The sequence below is a fragment of the Protopterus annectens genome, chromosome 2.part0, assembly GCF_019279795.1.
Source record: "Protopterus annectens isolate FY-2018-M chromosome 2.part0, PAN1.0, whole genome shotgun sequence".
NCBI lineage: Eukaryota > Metazoa > Chordata > Ceratodontiformes > Protopteridae > Protopterus > Protopterus annectens.
In genome coordinates, this window is record NC_056728.1 from 709,698,970 (window position 1) to 709,723,419 (window position 24,450).

The 24,450-nt window shown below is 40.1% G+C and overlaps 1 protein-coding gene across 1 annotated transcript in view; it reads right to left on the reverse strand.

The window, feature by feature from the left end:
- The window catches only part of LOC122792773, a 390,852-nt gene that overhangs the window by 331,247 nt on the left and 35,155 nt on the right, over positions 1 to 24,450 (reverse strand). The window lies entirely within an intron of this gene.

Sequence of the window (24,450 nt, forward strand, 5' to 3'; positions counted from 1 at the left end):
TCTGCAAGGCCATGGAACAAATCATAGTGGACCTTATTAACAAAGATATAGGAACTCTCCAAATGCTCGTCCCCACCCAGTTTAGCGTTGTCAAGGGGAAATCATGCCTGTTAAACTTGGCGGACTTCTTACTCACAGTGACCAAAGCCCTAGACGAGGGCAAATCTGTGCATACGGCCTACCTAGACTTAGCTAAAGCCTTTGACACAATCCCCCACTCTTGCATCATTGATAATCTCACCCAGCTGGGTATCAACCCATATACTGTCAGGTGGGTTGCAAACTGGCTCACTGATAAAACTTATATGGTCAAAATAGGGGGCTCCACCTCTTCCAGCAGACCCATAACCAGTGGTGTTCCACAGGGATCGGTTCTGGGACCCCTACTGTTCAGAACCTACTTCTCTGAAGTACAGGCTAAAACTAAAGGACTACAGCTGACAAATTTTGCTGAAGACTGCAAACTGGGAGCAATCACTGAAATCTCTAGCAATGCCAACATCCTGCACAAAGGTCTTACGCAGACTAATGAATGATGTCAAAATCATCATCTTAAACTTAATGCAAAAAAATGCATTGACATCTCCTGCAGCAAGGGTGATGTTTCTTCAAACTACCACATCAATAGCAATACCCAAAGCCCACAGTCACTGGTGACAGATCTGGGCACACAGGTCGACAGCAACCCTAACTTCGATCACCATGTCTCTACAGTGGTAAGAAGGGCATTTTATACTGCTCATGTCATAAGTAAGGGCACTGCCTTCAGAATAAAAGAGGTTACAATGCCCTCAACTTTTCCATCATCAGGCCAATAATAGAGTACAATACTCCCTTTGGTATTTTCCTTTCCAAACATCAGCAACAGTTGGAGAGACCACAAAGATTCCTTACAAAGAAAATTAAGAGTCTTCAAGATCTGTCTTATGTGGACAGACTGAAATCATTGTCACTTTACTCTGTGTCACACAGACTGCTCAGAGGCAACCTGTGTCTTGCATATAGAGCAATCTCTGACCCAGCTTTAATGGAAATGCTGCACATTCGCAAGTCAAATTGCACACGGGTTACTTGGTCAAAAGGACCTTAACCTGGTATATGACATTAACAGAACGGGCTGGAGAGACAGATTTGTCTTACAGAGGTTGCCCCACATTTGGAACAAGCATCCTATTCATGTTAAAAAGCCCCTCATTGTCCTTATTTAAATGTAATTTGGACAACTGGATGGGTAACCAGAAATTCACCCCAGAGGTTCCACCTGTGTTTCTCTTGGACAAGGGCTATAGGTGCTGATTTTAGTGTCTGTTTGAACCAGACAGCCTTGGGAACATGGGTTGAACTTGGCTAGGCTTGTAAGGGCCCCGGGGTTGTTAGCTCAATTCTCAGCTTCTTCTGATCTCCAGCATCTGCTGCCATTACAACTGTTTTATCTGTACTCAGTTCTATCCCATGTGCCTTCAGTTTTGCATTCCATCCCCCTATCCTTTGCTAAAGTTCTTGCTCAGAGTCTGCCTATAATGCTACATAGTCTGCATATGCAGCTTTGTTGATCTATCCAGTCTGACCTGTTTGCTGTTGTAGTCTATCACCAGTATGGACAGTAATGAACTCAGAGTTGAACCTGGTGCACACCCACTCCCACTGGGAACCATTCCGTGAAAGTGAACACTGTTCATACTTGAGTCATTGGGTCCTTGTACATAGCTTGCACTAATTCTACCAATGTTTTTGGGACTTCAAAGTACTGCAAGACTGCCCAAATCCGCGTTCTTGGAACATTGTCATATGCTTTCTCTGAGACTAGGAATGCCCAGTTGTAGTCTTTACTCATCCCTAGCTTCTTCTCAACTATCTGTCTTACTGCAAACATCAGGTCAGTTGTGCTGCATCCTGATCTGAATCTGAACTGCTCATCTCCCATCTTTCTTTTATTACTCTATGCATTCATTTATCAATCACCCTCTCCAGAACTTTTGCGCAGTGTAACAGGAGTTTGATACCACTGTATTGCCCTTAATTGTGAATGTCCCCTTTACTCTTCAACTCTGGCACTAGTAGGCTTATTTTCCAGTCATCTGGGCTACACCTTTCTCTACACAGTACTATGACTACTCTCAGGAGCCATTTCTGCCCAATCTCAATAGGTTCATAGGTTAACAGGTGTTTACTAGGCTAATGACCACAAGGGCCTTTTTAAGCCTAGCCATGCATCCCAAACCTCTGACAAGTTCTGATACCCTTGATAAGTGTAAGCAAGGGTCTGGGAGATGAACCATTTACAGGTTACCTGTTTACTTCAGAGACATAGGTGCTAAATCAGGGATGAATTTCCGTTTTCCCATCCAATTGTCCAAGTTGCACTTGGATTGGACTGTATCTTTATCATGTCTGCCCTGATCTCATTTGAGCCTGCTGCTTCCCCTGAGTTCATTTTCCTTAGTGCTGTTCTTACTACTTATATTGTGGGCTCTTCTCTCATTGTACATGCTGTCTGGGTCAATACAGCTTCTTTGGGGTTTTCGTCATTGAGAAGCTGCTGAAAGTACTCCTTCCATCCACCTTTGATGTCCTGTGGACTGTTGAGCAAACTGTTCCTGTTATCTCTTATGAAGGGTGTCTGGCTATCTTCTTTATCTTTCTGTCATTACCTTCCAACTTGATATAATGTCTTTGTGCCATCTACAAACTTACTTTTCAGATGCTGGAGTGCCTCTGAAGCCTTGTTCTTTGCTACTGCAACCCTTTTCTTAGCTTCTTTGTTAGCCAACCAGTATTCCATCCTAGCATAGTTCATATTTTCTGTCTCCCACTTTTTGCTGCACTCCTTTCTTTTTATGACTTCCTGGACTTCTACATTCCACCACCAGCTTTCCTTATGTATCTTATACTTCCATACCTGGCTTAGTCGCATATGTGTAGTCCTCACACATGCTGTTTTGAGGTGCTGCCATTCTTCTTCAACTCCATCTATTTCTGCTTCTTCTTGAGGTGCTAGATCCCTGATTAAAATTCCTTGAACGGTTGTGCTTTCTCTCCAGTCAACTTCCAGGTCTTCAGCCTGGTCTCTGTTAACCTTACAGCATTCTCTGACCACTGCTTGCAGCTGATTGTGGCAACCAGTGGTTTATGTTGTGGACCAACTGTTTCCTTGGGACTGACTTGCAATTGCTAAATCTACCCCAGTGCCCTTTCCTTACTAGGAAGAAGTCTACATGAGGTACATGTTGTCCACTCTTGTATGCAATCTTGTGACCGTCTATCTTTCTGAAACATGTGTTGGCTACTATCAACAATTTGCCAGGCAGCAGTCTAGAATGGCCTCTCCTTCTTTATTCCCATGTGGACACAGGTCGTCCTCATATCCATTTCTGTTTGTCCTTGTCCTGATATGTGCATTCAAGCCACCCCTTAACAACAATACAAGCTGTCCTACTTCATCTGCAGATCCTGCAAATGCACCCTTTTCCTCACTATCCCATCCCTGCTTTGAGGCACACGCTGAGATTATCAATACTGCCCTATCATTAAGCTGAAGTCTGACTGCCATCAGTCTGTCACTAATTCTGATGACATCCCTCACTGTCTTCTGAAGCCTCTCCCTTCACACCACTTCTAGCCTGTCCTCCTCTCTGGATCCCAAACCAAATGGTTTTGCTGCACTGCACTTCCATCTTGTCTCCTGGATATATAGGATGCCCAGCCTTCTCCTTACCATCATGTCATCCACTTCCAAGCTGCATCCTGGCAGCAAACCTACATACTGAGTGTAGCAATTTGTAGTTCATATTTGGCAGGTTGATTGGTTTAATGTCCAGTGTTCATTCAACACAGCTATCCCTGGTAACCCCAAGTTGGGCAACTAGACACCGTTTGGCCAGCAGCTTATTGACCCACGGCTGCTAGGCTTTATAGCGGGCATGCACTGGCCAACAGGGGCACATATACCTCTCCCACCATTTTCATGTGTCCCTGGTGTAGGTTGGAGTAGGCCAGGTCCTCAACCCACTTATCACCAGCAAATACCCATGCCCGTTTGGCGACATTAGTCAACATGACAGAATCACCTGCAGCAGTATTTTTTACACCGTCGGGTGGATAGCCCTACCACAAATAACATACAGGAATTGTAAAGTGCAAAGAAAGAGCAAGAGATGTAATGTATTGTCCAGTAATTTGAGTGATTAGTGCCCTGAAGACTGGCCTGTTGAGATAAGATACAGCAGATGTATTATCTGACAGTGCTTCATAATACAAAAGTCAGGAGTTTAGAAGCTGGGTGAGACCAAATGGTCACTTTAGACAAGTATTTTTGCAGACATGCCCTATCTGTAATACACGTAATCAGTTTACCCATTTTCAAGTCATCTGCATACATACTGTAGAACATCTTAAATGAAAAGGAAAGATCAGAAAGATACAATCTAAACAGGTATGGACACAAGGACAGGACTACGTGGGACATCCTGCCTGTAATCAAGAATTTCACCCATCCAGTTGCTGTATGACATTGTCATACCCTGTAAGCCATGTAGCTATCTATCTTATCTATATTACACCAATACCTAATTGTTCTACTTTATTGTCCAGTGCTTTGTGTATGACCCTATCAAATGATGAAGTTAAGTCTATATAAATTACATTAGAGCACATTTTTTTTCATTTATTGGTGTCATGATATTGTTATAGAACATGGCTTACAAATAGGACATAGCAAGTTACATACAGCAATCAGACAGCTGAAATTCTAGATTTTGCCTCATTTGGATACATGAGAATAACAGACCGAAACATAGCTGGGAGACATAAGCTGAAAAGTGAATATTTAATACAGGTAATATGGTACACACCACTTATCTACATCTGGCCAAAGCTTTCAACACAATCCCCTACTCGGGATCAAAGATAAACTTACTGCCTTAGGCATAAACACCTACATTGTCAGGTGGATAACAAACTGGCTCAATGACAGGACACATCTTGTCTACATAGGCAAATCCACTTCTGATAAGAAACTTGTGTTAGGTATATACAGTGTTAGGACACCTCCTGGTATATACTACTCTGAAGTGAAGGCTAATTTTGGGGGCCTCTGGCTCACCAAGTTTGCCAATGACTGTAATCTGGGAGCAATCATCAAACCCCCAAATGGTGTTGACATCGTATAAACAGGCCTAAAAATGACAAAAAGAATTATGCTAAAACCATGGTCTGGAACTAAATGTTAAAAAAGTATAATCATACCGTGCAGTAAGTCAGATATCCTTGCAAATTATAATATTGATAGCACACTCCTAAAAGTAGACCTAGTGGTGAGAGACCTAGGAACGCAGCTAGATAGTAACCTAAACTTTGACCACCAGGTAGCCACGGTAGTGAGGAAATCCTTCTGTGTGGTTCAACTTATAGGTAAAGGCATGGTATTAAGGTCAAAGGAAGTCATAGTGCCATTGCACTCAGCCTTCATCAGGCCGATAATTGAGTACAATACTCTCTTCTGCATTGTTTTTTACCAGGTACTTACACAAATTGGTGAGCCCCAGAGGTTTCTCACTAAAAAATACAAAGTATAAGATACACGTGTTATGCAGAATGACTAAAGGCCCTATCCCTTTACCCCATCTCATATCATTTACTGAAAGATAACTTATGCCTGACCTACAAGGCATTCTTTGATCCAACCCTAATGAAAATGTTACATATTTGGGAGAAAAATTATATGAGGGTTACGTGTTTCATGGACCTGAACCTTATTTGTGACTCTAACAGAACTTGCTGGATAGACAGACTCATATCCCAAAGGCTATCTCATCTAATGGATAAACTTCCCATCTTCATAAAACAAAGCACGTCCCTCACTTTCTTCAAAAAGAATTTGGATAAATAGATGGGGAACTGTAAATTCACTCCCAGGGTACTGCCCATGTTCTTTATGGACACAGGCAGTTTGTAAAAGAACTCATGCTTCCTACACCCACTGACCCACTACCTTGATACTACCCCCTTCCCATATCTGGGGAATTAAGATATAATATTGTCATATCCTTGGTGTTATTGGCTAGGCTTGTAAAGGCTCTTGTGGCATTAGCCTAGTAATCACCTATGAATCTATGAACCAATGTACCCTTAAATATTAATTTCGCTGTATCTTGAACATTTCCCTCAGCAAAGAGTGCTAGGGGACTTCATAGTTATTTGCATGTACCTGGAGACAGCTTGTCTTCAAGTAAAAGCAGTTATTTAATGGGAAAAAAAATGCATGAAAGAATCTATTTTTATCATGCTTTTCTAAACAAACACGCCAGCAGTTTATATCTATGAGTATCCATTCTGAATTTATCCATATATCTTCTCTTGTTTTGGCATATAAATATTTTTCTTATTTGTCTTTTGGTAACCAGGAAAGTCTAACTAAGCCAATGACTTATTTTCAGTGGAGGCCTGAGGAGAACAGCTCCAGAACAGATACAAATCATTTAAATGACAGTTGATGAGTAATTACATGCAGGGGGAGAAAATCCTCACAAAAGAGTAAACATTTTACAATATGTTGGAGAGAAAGACTCCACAAACACACATACAACATTTTACAATAGCTGATAAGTAATTATATACAAGGGGGGACACCTCACAACAGATAAAACACTTTAAAAGATTGGGGTGAATCTTACATACAATAACAGCCCCCACAACAGACTGAAATACATTTACAGAATATTGCTGAGAGAAATTGGGATCAAGAATACAATATATACTGCATGTAGCAAGACACTTTGCAGAAGCGGATAGCCTGTGTTGAGCAAACTAATATATAGTTATTCAAAATAATATATGGAGATGAGAAATAACAGAATATTCTGATGCCAAAATAGTAATAGAATTAAATAAGGAGGCGTAATGAGCAGGAAGGAAAATTAAGGACATGGAGAGAGAGAGTTTATTAGAGAGGTGAGAATTTTATGGAAGGACACGAGAGGAAAATAATAGTAGAAAGTCTCAGCTGAAGAGGTAGGAGACCATGCATTAGTAGTATGGTATCATTAAAGTGAGAGCTTCCTTTGATGCCACTACTAGCTGCTAAGACATGGAGGTTTTAACGATTCAGAGTGAGAAAGGCATAGTTAAGGTAAGTAGGCTGTTATGCATCTTGTTTGAGGTTTGTGCAGGTACAGCTCCAGGTGTCATAAAGATTTTTTTACATTGTTCTTGAAATTGGAAGGGGACAGAGTTCCAGGAGTGGGCAATATAGCTGGAATAGAGAGAGGTTCCTGTTGACAGGTGTGTTTTGTAGGTAGTATGGAGCATTTTGTTTTCAGGTCAAGTCATCTAGCAGTGGTGTATCTGTGCAATAAATCTAGCAGGTCTTTGCTTTGTTCTGGTTTGTAGATTAATTTGTGGACAAGGAGTTGCTGGGTATAAGTGAGTTGCTTGGGAAATTCAAGCCAATGAAACTGTTTTAGGGCTAAGCAGTGATGGATTCTGTATGATGAGTTAGTGGCAAATTTTGCTGTTTTGTTGTAGCACTGGTTTAGTTTATTTTGGATGGAAGTTTGAAGGTTAAGCAGTACTGGGGAGACATAAAGTAAAGTGGGAAACAGAGGAGTGTAGAAGCCAGAAATTTTCGGGATGAATCAGTTAAGTATTTTTGTTCTTGTTCTATACAGTGTTCCTAATTTTTGGTGATTTTTTTTTTTGATAACCTGTTCCATATGAAAGTCAAATTTCAGGTTATGATCATTTGTCATGCCTAGTATCTTGGTATAAAGAGACTGTTACTAAGAAATTTTGTTTCAGGTATGTAAGGATTTTGGGGAGGAATACTAGCTTTGTTTTTTTTTTTTTTCTTGAGTAGACGTTGGGAGTTATTCAGCCAGCTTTCAACTGATGAAAATGACTTTTGGGTGATGTGTTACAGAGTAATGGGGATACTGGCAGTATAGATTACAGTGAAGTTGTCTGCAGATTTAATGAAGGATGTTTGATATTTAGCAAAGTGTAGGTTGTTGGTAACTATGATGTAAAGCAGTGGCCTCATTACGAAACCTTGGAGAACACCTGTTTTGAAGGGTAGGAAGGATGAAAAGGAATTAACCCATTTACTAGACTGGAGTCTATTGTAAATGTAGCTGGACAACCAGTTGGTGGAGGTGTTTGATAAATAAATAAAGAAAATTTATGGAAAGTTTTTTTGTAACAGTTATTGAGTGATCGCTATTTTCCAAACTGAGTCTCAGACTTATGTAATATAACTACTTTTGATAAACTGATTGATTAAGATACCTCCTCCATACTTCTTGATTAACCATCACTGTGTGGGGTCCCAGCCATTCTGTTTAGGTCTGTGCTTTTCAGATGCTTTCCTTTTAACTTGTTACTCTCCACTATGTATATTTCAGTAAGTAACATGCCCACATCTTGTACAGTAGGTTCTTCTTCTGTTTTCCATTTTTTTAGTTATGGCCTTTTCACTACCAAGACAGTTCATAGGTTCATAGGTTCATACTAGGCTATCTGCCCTGGGGCAATTATAAGCCTAGCCCAATTCTGTATGGCTTAACGCCACCCCTTGATTTGAGTATACTGTGCCCTTTTTAAGGTTTAGTTTACTGTGCCTCTGTCTAATAGTGACACGGGAGTAATCCCTGGGACAAACCTACGATCCCCCATCCACTTATCGAGATTCTTCTTGAAGAGATTCAGTGAGGTGCTCTGCCTCACATGAACTGGAATTCTATTCCAGAGTGAAGGGAGCCTCTGGGTTATGAACATGTCCCTCCAGCAAGTTCTATTTATTTATGTGCTGAGGTGTGGCTCTAAGGGATTTAGATTTACTGAGGTGGAGCATGTCCATTAATTCTGGATTTGACATAGCTTTGTATGTCAGGCATAGATCGCCTCGAAGTAGGCGGTATGCAACTGAGTAGAGCTGGAGTTTTTTTAACCGAGCAGCATATGGCATCTGTTTGAGACCATTGATCCTCTTGGTGAGATACTTTTGGGGTCCTTCTAATTGCTGCAGGTGTCGGGTAAGGTACATCCCAAAAGGGGCATTGTATTCTATGATGGGCCTGATGAGGGATGAATAAAGGGGCATGATTACCTCTCTTGATCTAGATGTGAAACCCTTCGTGATGAGGTGAGCTATGTAGAAGGTCTTTCTAACCACTTTGGCAATGTGGTTTTCAAAGGAGAGATTGCTATCAACTTGGGTCCCCAGGTCCCTAATAACTTTCTCTGTACTTAATGGGTTTCCGCCTATGTGGTAATTTGTGGGCACATTGTTTTTGCCAAAGGGTATGACTATACATTTTTTGGCATTTAGCTTTAAACCATGGCGCTGGCACCAGTTATCTGTCTCTGTGAGATATTTTTGAAGGATGTTTGTGTCAGCTGGAAAGTTGATTATGGCGTCCAGTTTGCAGTCGTCTGCGAACTTGGTGAGCCATAGTCCTCCCACGTTTGCCTGTACCTCGGAAAAGTATATACCGAACAAGAGTGGTCCCAGGACAGAACCCTGTGGGATGCCACTTGTGACCGGTTTCGAGTCTGACATGGCTCCAGCAACTCTCACTCTGTGGGTTCTGTCTTTGAGCCAGTTTGTGACCCATCTTGTGACATAGGGGTTTATATTTAAGCTGGATAGCTTATCTATGATGCCCGAGTGGAGTATTGTGTCAAATGCCTTTGCAAGGTCCAGATAGGCTGTGTGGACTACCTTCCCTTCATCTATGGCTTTGGTGACTGTTTCAAAGAAGTCAACCAGGTTCAAAAGGCAGGTTCTGCCCTTGACAAAGCTGAACTGGGTAGGATCTAGTGTCTGCAGGTCCCCAATGTCTTTGTTTATGAGCTCCATGAAGATCCTCTCCATAGCCTTGCAGACTAAGCTAGTCAGGCTTATGGGGCGATAGTTTCCAGGGTCCATAGAGGCTCCACCTTTGTGGAGTGGGACCACTGTTGCTGTACGCCATTCTGTGGGCACATATCCTGTAGTGAGGCTGAGATTGTATAGCTGTTTTATTTGAGGGATTAGTTCCTCTTGTAGTTCATGTAGGACGCAACCTGGGATGCCATCTGGTCCCATGGAAGCAGTGTTTTTTGCTTTGGAGAGGGCAGCCTTCACCTGAGCATCTGAGATGTTTGGGAGGCAGCCCTCTGCCGGGATAGATACTTGCTCTTTTGGGGGGGCTTTGCACTGCACCTGTCTGCCAGGATATTGGCGATGTCTGTGGGTTCAGTGTATTTTTTGTCGTTTAGAATCAACTCAGAACAAGCCTGGGAGTTGCATCCCAGGTTTCTAACATAACTGAAAAAAGCCTTATGATTGTCTTTGGTGTCCTGTGCAATTTTTCTCTCGAAGCTGGCCTTGGAGGATTTTATGAGGGATCGTAATTTTTTGCTAGTACTGATCAGAGGTGCCTTCCCTATTAGGGATTTTGCTCTATCATGTAGTAGCTTCCTCCTTCTGTTGTACAGTTTATTTATGGCAGGGGTCCACCAGACTGGACGCCTGCTTTTGAATGATTGGGTCTTGGTTTTGTTTGGGATAGCACGATCCATGCATTCCTGGAGATGTCCGTAGAATGCATTTATATAGGATTCTGCAGTTTGGGCTGTAGTTTCCACTGGCCCTGGGGCCTTGAAGGATTCCACTTCGGTTTTGAGAAGTGAGAAGTTCGCTTTTGAGAAGTTTTTCACTGTGGTTTTCTGGGCTGGGGGTGGGGGTCGGGATGTGGACATCCAGTGAAATTAATTTATGGTCTGATCTTACCAATGAGGGATATACTTCTGGTGTGGAGCATAGAGTCCCCATGTTGGTAATGATCAGGTCTAGTATGTTGTCCCCTCTTGTGGGAGTGGTGACTAGTTGTTCCATAGCATTTGAGTTTATAATTTCCAGGAATCTTTGGGCTAAGGTGCTGGGGCTTGAGTAGTGCTCCCAGTCAATGTTTGGGTAGTTGAAGTCGCCCAATATAATGGTGTTCGGAGTGACCTTCATGTTCTCCAATGTTTTCAGGAAAGCCGAATGGGATTCCTGACTTTGGGAGGGTGGTCTGTAGGAAGCTATAAACTGAAAAGCAGTCTTGCCCACTGTTAGTTGCACATGGATGGTCTCCGATACTTCGTGCAATGCTACTAACCTGTAGGTGTGGATATCCTTGATAAATATGGAAACTCCCCCTCCTTTTGTGGTTCGGTCCGGGTTTTGGGGCCGAAAAGCATGATACGAGGTATAGCCTGGTAGTGCTGGGGTGCTCTCTGGAGCCTTGAACCAGGTTTCTGTCACTGCACAGATATTGATGTTCTCCATACTGAGGAGAGCTTCGAGTGTGTGCATCTTGAGGTTAAGACTTCTGGCGTTTAGCAGCATTACCCTTAGTTTATTGTTCCTTGTGCTGTCTATGGGAGTGGGTTTGACTTTTGAGCCTTGCCTAAAAAAGGCACTATGGGGGTGGCAAGAGTCTTTGCCAATATCCGAAAGCCCAGTGGTGACAGGTGCAAGCCGTCCCTAGCGAAGCAACGTGGCTTGTCGAGCATGTCATCCCAGGCTGACAGACACTGGATCCCCTTTGAATGACACCAAAATTTTAGCCAATTGTTAAAATCGATCACTTTGTCTTTGTACTGTGGCATCATTCTAGGTGAGGGTAAGATGCTGCTCAAGTTCATGGTCATACCAGCCTGGGCTACATGAGCTCCTCTATGTCTCTTTTCATGTAGTCCAGGGAGGTACGTCTCAGGTCATTCACACCAGCATGTACAATGACTGAGTCATATTTGTATTTGCTTTGGAGTGACCTGAGTGCTTGCGTTATGTGTCGGATCCTAGCACCCGACAGGCAGCTCACCGTGACCTTCTCTTTATTCAGCCTGGTGAGCGGGACGTCAGTGTGTCTGACAATAGAGTCACCTATAACAAGAGTATCAGGTGTGTTATTCAGCTTTAAGGGCTGTGGCTGCTTGACACACTGACTTTGTGGGTTATGTGTTGTGTGTGTTTTGTTTTGAGGTAGCGTTTGCTTGGATGTCTGCTTTGGAGGTCTCTGCTGGTTAGGTAGATTTTTATTTAGAGCCTCCAAGTATGTTTTTGTGTATTTATGTGTTTGGTTCGCTGATGTGGTGGGACTATGTGATACCGGAATTGTGTTGTGTGAGGTTACCTTCTCCTTGTGAACACTAATGTCGCTATTTTTGATGAAATATTTAGATTTGGATCCACTCCTTTTAGAAATAAAGTTTTTGTCAACTAACATTTTCTCCCACAATTTTTAAGTATGTCTCCTGAACTTGATGCTTTAAGTTTCCCAAGTTGCTACATTCCTAAAATATATGTCCCCAACTCCCTCTATCTCCAGTTCTATATCTCAACATCTTCATGAACTTGCTGTAAAATTATACTATATTTTCGCTGAGGTGTGAAAATATTTATGCTAACTCTTCAAGGTAAGGATCCTAAATTACCAAATTTTAGTTGCTTTTCTAGTAAGATTCCAGTGATCTATGGAACATTCTTCATCCAACACTCTTTCCCTGGTGGCTTTCCAATCCTGGATTGCCTTCCTATCTAACTACCCAAGGCCCACACAAAGAAAGAGAGAGAGAGGTTAGCATTCTTTTCTGTAGTGTCAGCTTGGATCTATCCTGCATAGCTATGACAACTAGATCTGGTTTGAATGTACTGCCTTCCGGATATACTTTCAGTTTCTTGGCTGCTAATATTAACCCTTCATTTTCTAGACACAATCCATCCTACAGATTACAAACATCTTCAGTTATTTGCCAGGTTAACCATCCATTTCCACTTCTTAAATGATACTATTGTTTCAGTTGTGGCTATTTAAGTGCCAGTTTTCTATTACATTTTCATCTTCTTTCTTATCCCTTACTACATCTATTGGGTTAATAAAGTTCTTCCATGGGGATAAGAATTCTGTTTTAAACATAGGTCTCACCATAGTTAAGATTTTTTTTTAAAACACCACCATTACTTCGCAGTTCAGTTACCCTTCTTCATACTTCTAAAGAAATATTTCCCCTCAGAATCCCTAGCAGCTAAAGGACCAATTGTTTCTATCTAGCCTCATATGTTTCTGTCACCAGCAACAGCACAAATTTAATGGAGTGTCTTCAAAGTATTTTACTAAATCTGGCCGTCTTAATTACCCCAACATTCTTTTACTATAATCAGCCTATTCCATTATATTATAGACTTCTTCCTTTTCCACATAAAATCTTGTACAATAGTTTTTTACTGCCTTCAAATATTCTGGTGAGGGCCTCCAGGGAAAGACTTGGAAGACATACAGCCATAAGGGCAGTATGAAGTAATACAATGCTTGTACCTTTTGGTCCGGCTATATTTTTAACAACTTCCATCTCTTGATATTTGCCTTTATTCAACTTAGAAAACGTTCATATGTCTTTATTATTGAGTCTTCAGGTTGTGGGACTCTGCCAAACCCTTCAAGTATTTAAACCTACCTTCCTTCCAAATTTCAGAGTATCTACTGGCCCAGCCTAGATCCACCTGCCCATTTAATAAAATGCCTTTGTCTTCTATGCATTAACCTTATAACCTGACTATATGCCAAAAGTTTGCAAAATCATTAAAAGCCCATCCATATCACTCTTAGGCTCTTCCAAAAAGATAAATAGATTATACACATACACGGTTATCTTGTGCACTGTTCTCCCAATTTCATACCTCAGAATGAAGTTCGCCTTAATGGACAACAATGGGATTCTATTATTAGATGCTCAACTTCTGTCCTTTTCCTCCCTAGTTACTGTTCCTGCTATGAATAAACAACAACACAACATTTGAAATATTTTAAATTGACTGTTTCTCTCCACTAGAACAGTACCTTACTGTACTGTGGTGGTTTCACTTTCAAAAAACTTTTATCCCGCCCTGGAAAAAGTCTCCAATTCACTGATGTCATCAAGGTAACTGAATACAGGTAGATTTCTGGCCAAGGTAAGACACCGCTGATCACTATAAGTAAAAAGCTAAGAGCTCTCATAAAATCATCCAAAGCTAATTTTGAGAAAAAAATAGCTAAGGACTCTAAAGACAACCATAAGGCATTCTTTAGCTATGTCAGAAACCTAGGAGGAAACTCCCAGATATGCTCAGAATTAGTTCAAAATGATGTGAAGATTACTGATCCTACAGACATTGCCAACATACTGGCTGAAAGGTTCAGTGCAAACTTCTCCCCTAAAGGAGAGATATCTATACCAAATGACTGTAGCCCCCCAAACATCTCTAACGCCCAGGTGAGAATTGCTCTCTCCAAGGCAAAGAACACAGCATCCATGGGACCTGATGGTGTCCCCGGCTGTGTGCTCCATGAACTCAACGAGGAATTAAACCCACAGTTAGGACAGCTGTTTAATCTTAGTCTCACCTCCAGATACGTCCAGGAGTGGCGCAGCGACTGTGGTCCCACTCCACAAAGGCGGTGCCTCCACCGACCCTGGAAATTACCGTCCCATTAGCTTGACAAGCCTTATCTGCAAAGCCATGGAGAGGATCATAATTGATCTCGTAAATAAAGACATAGGGAACTTGCAGACTTTGGATCCAACCCAGTTTGGCTTTGTCAAAGGCAGATCATGCCTTCTAAACTTGGTTGACTTTTTCGAAACAGTCACCAAGGCCATTGACAAGGGAAAGGCAGTCCATACAGCCAACCTAGACCTGGCGAAGGCTTTTGATACAATACCTCACTCGGGTATCATTGAAAAACTCATCAACTTAAATGTAAACCCATACATTACAAGATGGGTTGCAAACTGGCTGAGTGACAGAACCCACAGGGTCAGAGTTGCTGGCGCCATGTCAGACTCAAAGCCTGTCACAAGTGGTGTCCCACAGGGCTCAGTCCTGGGCCCACTCTTGTTTGGCATCTACTTTTCTGAAGTACAAGCAAACACAGGAGGGTTATGGCTGACAAAGTCTGCAGATGACTGCAAACTGGGCGCCGTAGTTGAAAACACATCCGACACAGATATCCTTCAGAAGGGTCTCACAGAAACGGATAACTGGTGCCAGAGCCATGGCCTAAAGTTAAATGCCAAGAAATGCATAGTCATACCCTTCGGGAAAAATAAGGTTACCCCTAGCTACCATATAGGTGGCAATCCCTGAACACAGAAGAAGTTATTAGGGACCTGGGAACCCAGGTTGACAGTAGCCTTTCATTCGACACTCATATTGCTAAAGTAGTTAGGAAGACCTTCTACATTGCCCACCTTATCATGAAGGGATTCACATCTAGATCAAGGGAAGTCATAGTCTCCCTATACTCATCACTCATCAGACCAATGATCGAGTACAATGCCCCATTTGGAATGTATCTGACCCGACACTTGCAGCAGCTGGAGAGGCCACAAAAGTTCCTCACCAAAAGGATAAAGGGTCTCAAAAATCTGTCTTATGCTGCCCGACTGAAAGAACTCCAGTTATACTCAGTTGCTTACCGCTTGCTCAGAGGTGACCTATGCCTGACATACAAGGCCATGTCAAACCCAGATTTGATGAACATGCTTCATCTCAAAAAATCTAGATCCCTCAGAGCCACAAGGGCGGGAGACTTAAACCTCGACATGGTTATTAATAGGACGTGCTGGAGGGATAGATTCATCACCCAAAGACTTCCTATGCTGTGGAACAAAATCCCGGTTTATGTGAGGCAGAGCACCTCGCTGGCCTTGTTCAAGAGGAATCTTGACCAATGGATGGGAGATCGCAGATACACCCCAGGGGTTACCTCAGTGTCACTGCTCGACAGAGGCACAGCAAAATAATGGGCATAGTTTCTCCAAACTAAAGGGGTGGCGTAAGCCACAAAACTATGGGCTAGGCTTATAAATGCCCTCAGGCAGATAGCCTAGTATGAACCTATGAACCTATGAACCTAAGTCCCTCCCCAAACTGACATCACCATGATCGTCTTAAAAATCCACCAATGCTGTGATGTCAGTGCTCCCTGGTCCTTCCCCTACTCATACAAAAAGTAAACGGTAGAAAAAGGAAACAGTACATGAGTCAAGTCTCCTGCTGTGAGCTGTCAATCACTGCAGATACCAGCTCAAATTACCATTAGCACTTTGACAGCCAGGGCAGTCAGGTGTGAAGGGGGATGGGAGATGAGTCAAAGTAGTATAATTCAGGCTTCATATAAAAAAAATGCAGTTTAGCCATTCTAAAAAGAAGCAGCAGTAAAAATCAATTTGAAAGTCTGTTCTGTGGCATTTGCACTGTTTGCATTTTAAGTAGTCATTGAACGGCATGAAATGTTACTTAAAACTAACTGACTGAAATACATCAGTGTATGCATGTAAAATATATGCAGTGACAGGAGCTTTAGGAAGAAAGAGGCCTGCATGATGTATCTTTTTGCAGACAAGCACTTCACTGTGGGATACCTAGAGGCAAACTAAACAATCAGAATTACTTCAAGATTCCAGACCCCATGTGGTCAGACTCAGAAATTACATATAAAAATATTTAAAAAGCTGTAAATAGTCCCAGAGTGGTGTTAAAATGTAGGAAACATCAAACCATGATGAAATAAACATGTTTTTGAGTCTGTGGGTGTGGTTCTCCTTTAAGGCAAAAAGTACACTTACCCACTCTAAACACCATAGTCCAATTTAAAAAACAATGTGAGACTGACATCAGAAAGTTACACTGTTGAAAGAAATATCAAGAAATATCACCAGATAAGTCCATAATAATCATGAAATCTGATAAAAGGTGGGGTGATAATACAGACCATTGAATACATGGGGAAAATGTTACATATGTTGAATTACTGCAATACCTTTGCTGTAGTGTCCCTGTATGAAATCGATGTAGCTTACAGAAAGATTGATTTTTGGCTTGAGGATCTGTTACTGACTGACATTACTGACACTGACAAACTATAAAAAACGTAGTCCAAGTCTTTGCACGGAAACATAGCAACACTTTAATATTAAAATACCACAACTTAAAAAACAATAAAACAGTATTTAACAATGTAAACGATAAGTGGTTTTGTTGTAATAGGTTAGGAACTTCATCAGATAATCATTTACATTGGATACAATGTTTAAACACAGGCTATGTGCCTGGAAGTACAGGGTTGGAGAGGAACTCAGCTCTTCACAAAGACTTGCTTGCCATGTTTAATCACCATGGGAGCGAATAAATTGGTGCAACATAACAAATAAATTATCGAGGAGTTGATTATTGAAACTAATACTTTGGATAACAGCATCAAGAAAAACTTAGATTACCAAAGATACTGATTCAAGCATGCTAGAAGTTTTTCTAGCATTGACCTTAAAAAGACACAAATTAAAAATAACAAAATCCAAAAACTTGAGAGGGTCAGACTTAATTACAGCAATGGCATGGCATATCTTGCCCTACTTCTTTCGCAAGCTTGGGGCAAAAAAACTTTTCACCATCAACCATCTGACAATTTCAACAATAATTCCTTAAACTGAGACATCTATGAAGTTACTAGGCATAAGCATCATCTGAGTTTAATCATGCTGAAAATTATTATTCAAACAACCCTTCAGATTTTCTGTCCCTTAGGAGGTCAGAGAGACTGAAGGAAAACAACAGAATGAATCACTGAGCAGGAGAAAGGGCGCCTCCACCCCCCCAAATGGAACCAAAGGAGGGGCTACGAATTGGTCACACACACAACCACAGAACCAATGCCAATGGTAGTGATGGTAGACGATCTGGATAGGACACCTAAGGAGTATATCAATGAGCTTGATGAGAATAGATGCAATATAGTTACCAACTCTACTGGGGACTTTAAAATGTATAATTTCACAGACTTTGTCATAGATACAAAGCTGGCTGATTTTTTTGCCAAAGGTATGTCATTTGTCCCCACTGAAAAAGCAAACTTGGCTAATGTGATGTTCATGGACCTGAAATTATTTGTCATATGTGTGAATTAGATTTGAGAAATATGCTTGTCAAACGATATCCACATACTTATCACAACTTATCTAGGGTAGAGGCAGCCAAGCCGGATAACATCATTGATCAAGGGTTTAGGTTCATGAAGTTTGATAAGAGGGGTGGCTTAGTAGCCATGGGCAGAAATGATTATGATAGGAGAATGTCATTATTACTTAATGATGATACTTATGAAAGGGTTTCTTTAAATGAACTTCATCAAGCCTATTGAAAGATCAAAAGACAAATTAATGACTTATTTATTAAGGGAAGGATCAACATTGATTAGCTAAATTACCTGTAAAATGATGTCCCGGCTCACCCCAACCATCTTTGACATACTCAAAATTCATAAACATGTACATAATCCCCCTCTATGTCCTACTGTTGATGGGAGGGGGTCCATCACTAATGCTTGTGCAAAATTTATCAATGTTAAATTAAAAGATCTATTCCTTGATGAAGCACAGATTTGCAGGGATTCATTGGATTTTCTGAGTAAAATAAACCAGCTTGATTTTGGTGTTAATGATCTTTTGTTAACAATTGACATTAAAGACCTCTACACCATAATTCCCAGTGATAGAGGGTTGGATTAGATTTGAAAATTTTTGTCGAGTAAACGCAGGGACCTTGAGAGCATTAATCTTTTGGAAGAGCTTTTATAATTGGTTTTAACCAATAACTTAATTCTTTTTGAAGGTGAATACTACCATCAGTGTAAGGGTGTGGCTATGAGGGCAAGTTGTGGGTCTATATATGCAAACATCATTATGGCCCATTGGGAAAAATGATTCCTGTTAAATGGACCCTTTAATAAGTCTATCCATTTTTATATGAGGTATCTGGATGATATGTTTATGATATGGTGTGGGACTAGGGATAGACTGGATGAGCTGCTTGAGTATATTAACAATAGTACTGATTTTTTAAGATCCACCACTCAGGTTGAGCCAACAAAAATCCTTATTTGGATGTATTACTAGAGAAGGATTTTACATCAGGAGCGTATACTGCTCACATTTATTGAAAACCTACATATTCAAATACATTCCTCCATTTCTCTACTGCACACCTGATTTCTCAAAAAAAGTCTGTTGTGAAGGGATAGTTTGTTTGAGCAGCTAGGATGATTTCTAAATAACATTTTCTAGAGGAATGTGACTTACCCAGTAATATGTTTGAGTCCCCTACCACATTTCACATGTCTATTTCTGTATCCAATGAGACTGATGCTTTATAGAGTCCCATTTATACACTAATATCACAGTATTACTGGTCTTCTTCCTGTTCACCTCTATAGTCCAACACCAGTCTTTTGTTCAAGTCCAAGGCACTCGATTCTGCTAGTCAGTTCCTGTCCTTTTTTTTTGTCTCTCAAGCATTTTTCTTTGGAACAATGTAAATGTTTCACTTGCAAAGTCTGTCCATGGACTTTGTTACTGTCTGGAAAATGAGAAGCAGAGTCCTCTTCTGCTTGCTGGCTATTTTTTTTGTTAGATAAACTTTTTTATTTCCTCCTTAGTCTGCTCTACATCACAAATATCTTTGATCTTCCAGAAAAAATATTCTGAGGAACAGCTGGATACAGCAGCTTGAATCTCAAACCTGCTCTTGACATTACCCAATTGCTGGCTACACTTAACTTTTCTTTTGCCTGGTGTGTATCAAATAATCATCTTCCACAAACACTCTGCCGTCCCTAACTTTAATACATTTCCCTTCTTCCACATTTTTGTCAGGAGCAACAGTTTCTGCTGGTATGATTCCATTTTTATTGTTACAGGTCTTGACTGCTTTCACATGATGAGATTTGGAGCATAAACACAATGTGCCCCATTAACTAACAAATCCTGCTGTGGAATACCAGTCCAGTTGCTTATTTGAGCTTTCACAAAATTAATACAGGTCTGCTCCCTACAATTTCTCAGGTACAGCACACAATCTCAGTTTTTCGCTGTGTGCTCTGCATCCCAACTCTACTATTTTTGAAACAGTTCTTGAGAAAACATACTCAGCTAGTATTTTTTCCATTTCATCATGTGACTTGCAGCTTTGTCAGTTCATCTGAATAGCTAGTTTAATTGCCTATTTTTCCAGCCTTTTGTATTTGACTCTCTATCTTCTTTCGGTGTTTCATTTTAAATACCTCTCAGTGTATCTGATTTATGTCTTCCTTTAAATACTGGGCTGTATCAAAGATGAAATCTGAAATGTTTTTTTTGCTGAACAACTGCAAATTTTTTCCGAGCCAAGCAGAGCTTTTCTTCTTCTTTCAGGCTGATTTTCTCTCAGTTTCTCCAAATTCCTTCTTTGCTGGCATCACAGGCAATATAACTGTTAACCAGTAAATTAATATTACCCAAACTGACAGCTTTTACTTTTAGTGGCTTTGTAACAGTTTCTGATTTCACACCGGGAGAGTGCTAGTCAGCCTGTTGATCAGGGTGCAGCCATCCTGGAAGTCTTCCAAGCTCATATTTTATTAAAAAAAGCATTAAACTGGCAAGAGAAAAACAAACTGTTCCAAAGGTTGACACTGAAATATAATTATATACCTCACAGATGGAGTTACTCCTCTGTAAGAGAGGTGGGGGACCAAATGAATTCTAAAGCCTTTCATTTTGTTTTTGCAAGAGATGTGTGCTGCAGAAAAAAATGTACATTCAGTGTACTGATTCCTACTGCAATACTTAAACAGTCGTAGCCAGTCCCATGAGTTGTCAAGCTAATGCAGCTACAGACACTGAAAGATCTCTGCTTGTAGACACACTCTGACAAAGGAACTGAAACTGTGAAATTGTATCTTGCTTACTTCAGGTCCTGGCTATACCCAAAACTACAGACCCATCTGCAGTGAGATGAAGGGAAGTTTGTCTGAAAGCTATTCAGTCAAGGCCACCTGAACTTCAATTGGGTTTTGCCTACGAGAAGCCACCTTTGAGGTACAAGGAATCATCTTCAGTTTCCTGGATTTCCCAGAGAGTGGATACAGAACTCATGGATATTTTTCCAATGATCATCAAGGAACAAAGACCCTTGGATGGATTCTGACAGTAAATTACTTTCAGAATGTGTTTTGGATTTAAACAATATTTTACCTGTCTGCTTCTCAGCCACTACATCGATGCAAGTATTTTTTTTCTGAGATATTACTACTGTACAGCACTTTTTGGTTAATGTCGACTCAACTATTAAGTTATTAATTTATTTTTAATATTGTTATAAATTATGTTTTTATAAAAATCCATCCTGGTGCACACTGTTTTCATTTTTAGCTTAAATGAAACCTAAAGGAATAGGCTTGGCAAGAGTACAGATAAATGTTGAGCCCAACTTATTCTTACCCACAAATAAATGCATAACTTATACTATAAAGTATTATATTCTGACTTAATTGTTTTGAAAGAAATGTTTATTAAAAGTGAAGTGCTTTTGCTTGGTAATGCAAACAGACATCTTTAAACCTACCCATTTTAAAAATATTACAACTATATAAACAAGATGACCAATGTATTCCTCTCACTTGGAAACAGGAAACAAACAAAAACAAAGGTTGAGATCTCAGCAGATATTACAACTGAGCGCTTTCACATTACAAAAAAGTTTAATCTGATGAAGTCCTGGAACTTTGGGGATGAAAGCTCTTAATCACAATAAAGAGTGCCTGCTGATATCCCGCCTTGGTAACTATATAAACAAATCAAGGACCAAGTCACAAGACTTAACTCATCAACAGAAAAAAAAGTAATTGATCAAAGATATAACATATTTTATATAAAATTTCAAAGACTTAAACATTAAACAAATACAAAATAATCAAATACATTATTTACACATTCTCTTTAACCTTAAAATGCTCTTAATAAAAACTCTACCAATAAATACCAGGGTACACTATAGCTTTCAGCTTCCATTGCTACTAAAGTTCTTTTTGTTTAAGAAGAGCATCCATGGGACTTTGTTTCTGGCAAGGGGATTTCCATTTCCAGCAAGATGGTGACGACAACCTGATTTCTAGCCTCTGTATCTATGTTCCAGTGTAAATAAGAGAGTTACAACCATACGTTTACCATAAGGCTCCCAAGATTGGAAATTTGTCTTCTGATAATTGCTGCTTCCTGTTTTTATGTCTTGACATAAAAACAAACTTAGAAATAAAACAACTGCAGTGTCTTCTGACCCTCCTAGTCAGCAAAGAAATGTGACAGAAGACCCTTGCTGAGCAGATGCCTCTTCCCTGTCCTATCCAGAAGAAATGGATTTTGTTAATAATAAATTTGATCTCCTTATGACTGAGATTAAAAAAACATGAACTCCACCTGGGTTGAGTATGCAGCTAAGTCAGACAGGACGATGATTGAGATGGAAACTGCCCTGACTTCACATGCAAACCAACTGATGGCACCACAGACTGATATGCAAGATTTCTGGCTGACAGCACAACAAGCTGAAGGCAAAATAGACATTTTGAAAAGTAGGCTAACAGATTTTGAAGATAGAAGTCACAGACAAATATACATTTAGTAGGAGTTCCTGAAAAAGTGGAGGGAGTAAACTGTTTGGAATTTGTTACTGCTAAATTGATTGAATGGACGGACATAACAGCACAAGATATTACACCGGAAACAGCTTACAGGGCTCCTCTACCACAGCACATAAGCGCATGTTTCCCTCGACCAGCCAATGATGTGATTTATAAGTCACACTGTTAAGGAAAGAGTTCTATAACAGATATGGAAGCCAGGAAATATACTATCAGTTGATGGCTCAAGGGTATATGCAGAGCAAGTTTCCTCTGCAAAATATTGTCAGTAATTCTGCCCAGCCATGAAAGTTTGTAAGTTACAAAAGTGGAATTTCAAGCTTTTATATCCACTCATTCTAAAAGTTGCATTGCCTGCGGGCTCATCTATTTTTATGTCTCCTGAGGACGCATTGCTAAGATTGCAACAATCAGGAAAGAGACAGTCATAGAACAGCAAGTGGAATTGGACCAGAAGAAGACTTCCCTGGCCACATCTGGTCAGCGGCAACAAAAATGAACGTTGGACTCTTATTTCAAACTTAAAAAGTGTATGGAAGACAAACAAAAAGCACTGATGTTGCTGTGCTTACAGCAGGAGCCACAACATTGAAAATATAAACAGAGGGTTTTTTTGTCTCTAACCAAGTGGAGAATTAATAAAGGATTGTCACTTTGCTAACCACATTACAGACGGGCTTTATTTATTAAAATGTACGTTTCTGTACATCTACAGAGGATGGGATTCATAATAAAGACTTTTTACATTTGTTATGGCATTATCATGTATGGACTACTTTACTTGGCAGATATGAAGTGGAAAGATACAACTTCAATGTGTGGTAGAAATCACCCTCTGTCTTTGTTTTTACTCAATTTATACTTTTGTAAAAAAAAAAAAAAAAAGTTATCTGCATATAGTTCTTAATACTTTTTTTGATATTAATATTACAGATAATACTATACAATTTACCTTACAAAGATTCCACTAATTAATTGGAAAGGAATATACTGGGTTTATTTTGAGGCATTTAAATAAGTATTTACATAGGTCTATCCAGAAAGAATTTCTATCATTCTTGTATAAACACTTTAATGTTCAGCAATTTAATAAAAATAAGAAGATGATCTTTCATACAAATAACTATTGTGAACATTTGTTCTTGGAACATAAATGGTCTCAATAAGGGCAGGAAGAAGGAAAAAAAGTGTTTTCTCTGTTCATTAAAACCACACCTTATATGTTTACAAGATACACATTTAACTGATAGGGGTCATATGGCTCTGGCAAAGGGAATTTATTCAAAATGCTTCTTTTCTTCTTACCCTCTCCTTGAAAGAGGGGGTTTGCTACCCTAATTAGAAAAGATATCCCCTTCCAATACATTAACAGTACAGCGGACGAACAGGGACAATTTCTAGTACTCAAATGATTTATATGGGGATTCCTGATCACTCTAATCAATGTATATCTCCCCAAGGAATTCCTACATTGAAAATAGCCTCCTTGATTAGGCAATGGGTGGAACTGCAAATGGGGTTTATAATTTGGGTGGGTGACTGGAATGTAATAACTGCTCCTTCAGAAATTTCAGCAGGTCCAAGGAAAGACTTTGCACCACTAGCAGGTAAATGTTTGAAAAGGTTTACAAAACTTTTGGGGCTGAAAGATGTTTATACTCTCAGTATATAAACAACAAAGATAGGAATTTTATATTTCTTGGTAGCATGCATACATGTATAGAACACTAACTATCTTGCCTATTTTTCTTTCTGATCATGTCTCTCTTACATGAACCTTCACTTGAAGAATGTTGGCTATTTTAGACACTGAAAGTGAACCTACCTGTTTTATGCAAGACAAAGTAGGTCAAGGGTTAGGTAGTTTCAATATTTTCCAACATCCAGAATCTTCTAAAAACCCTCCTGCAAACATGGTTTACAATTGGAA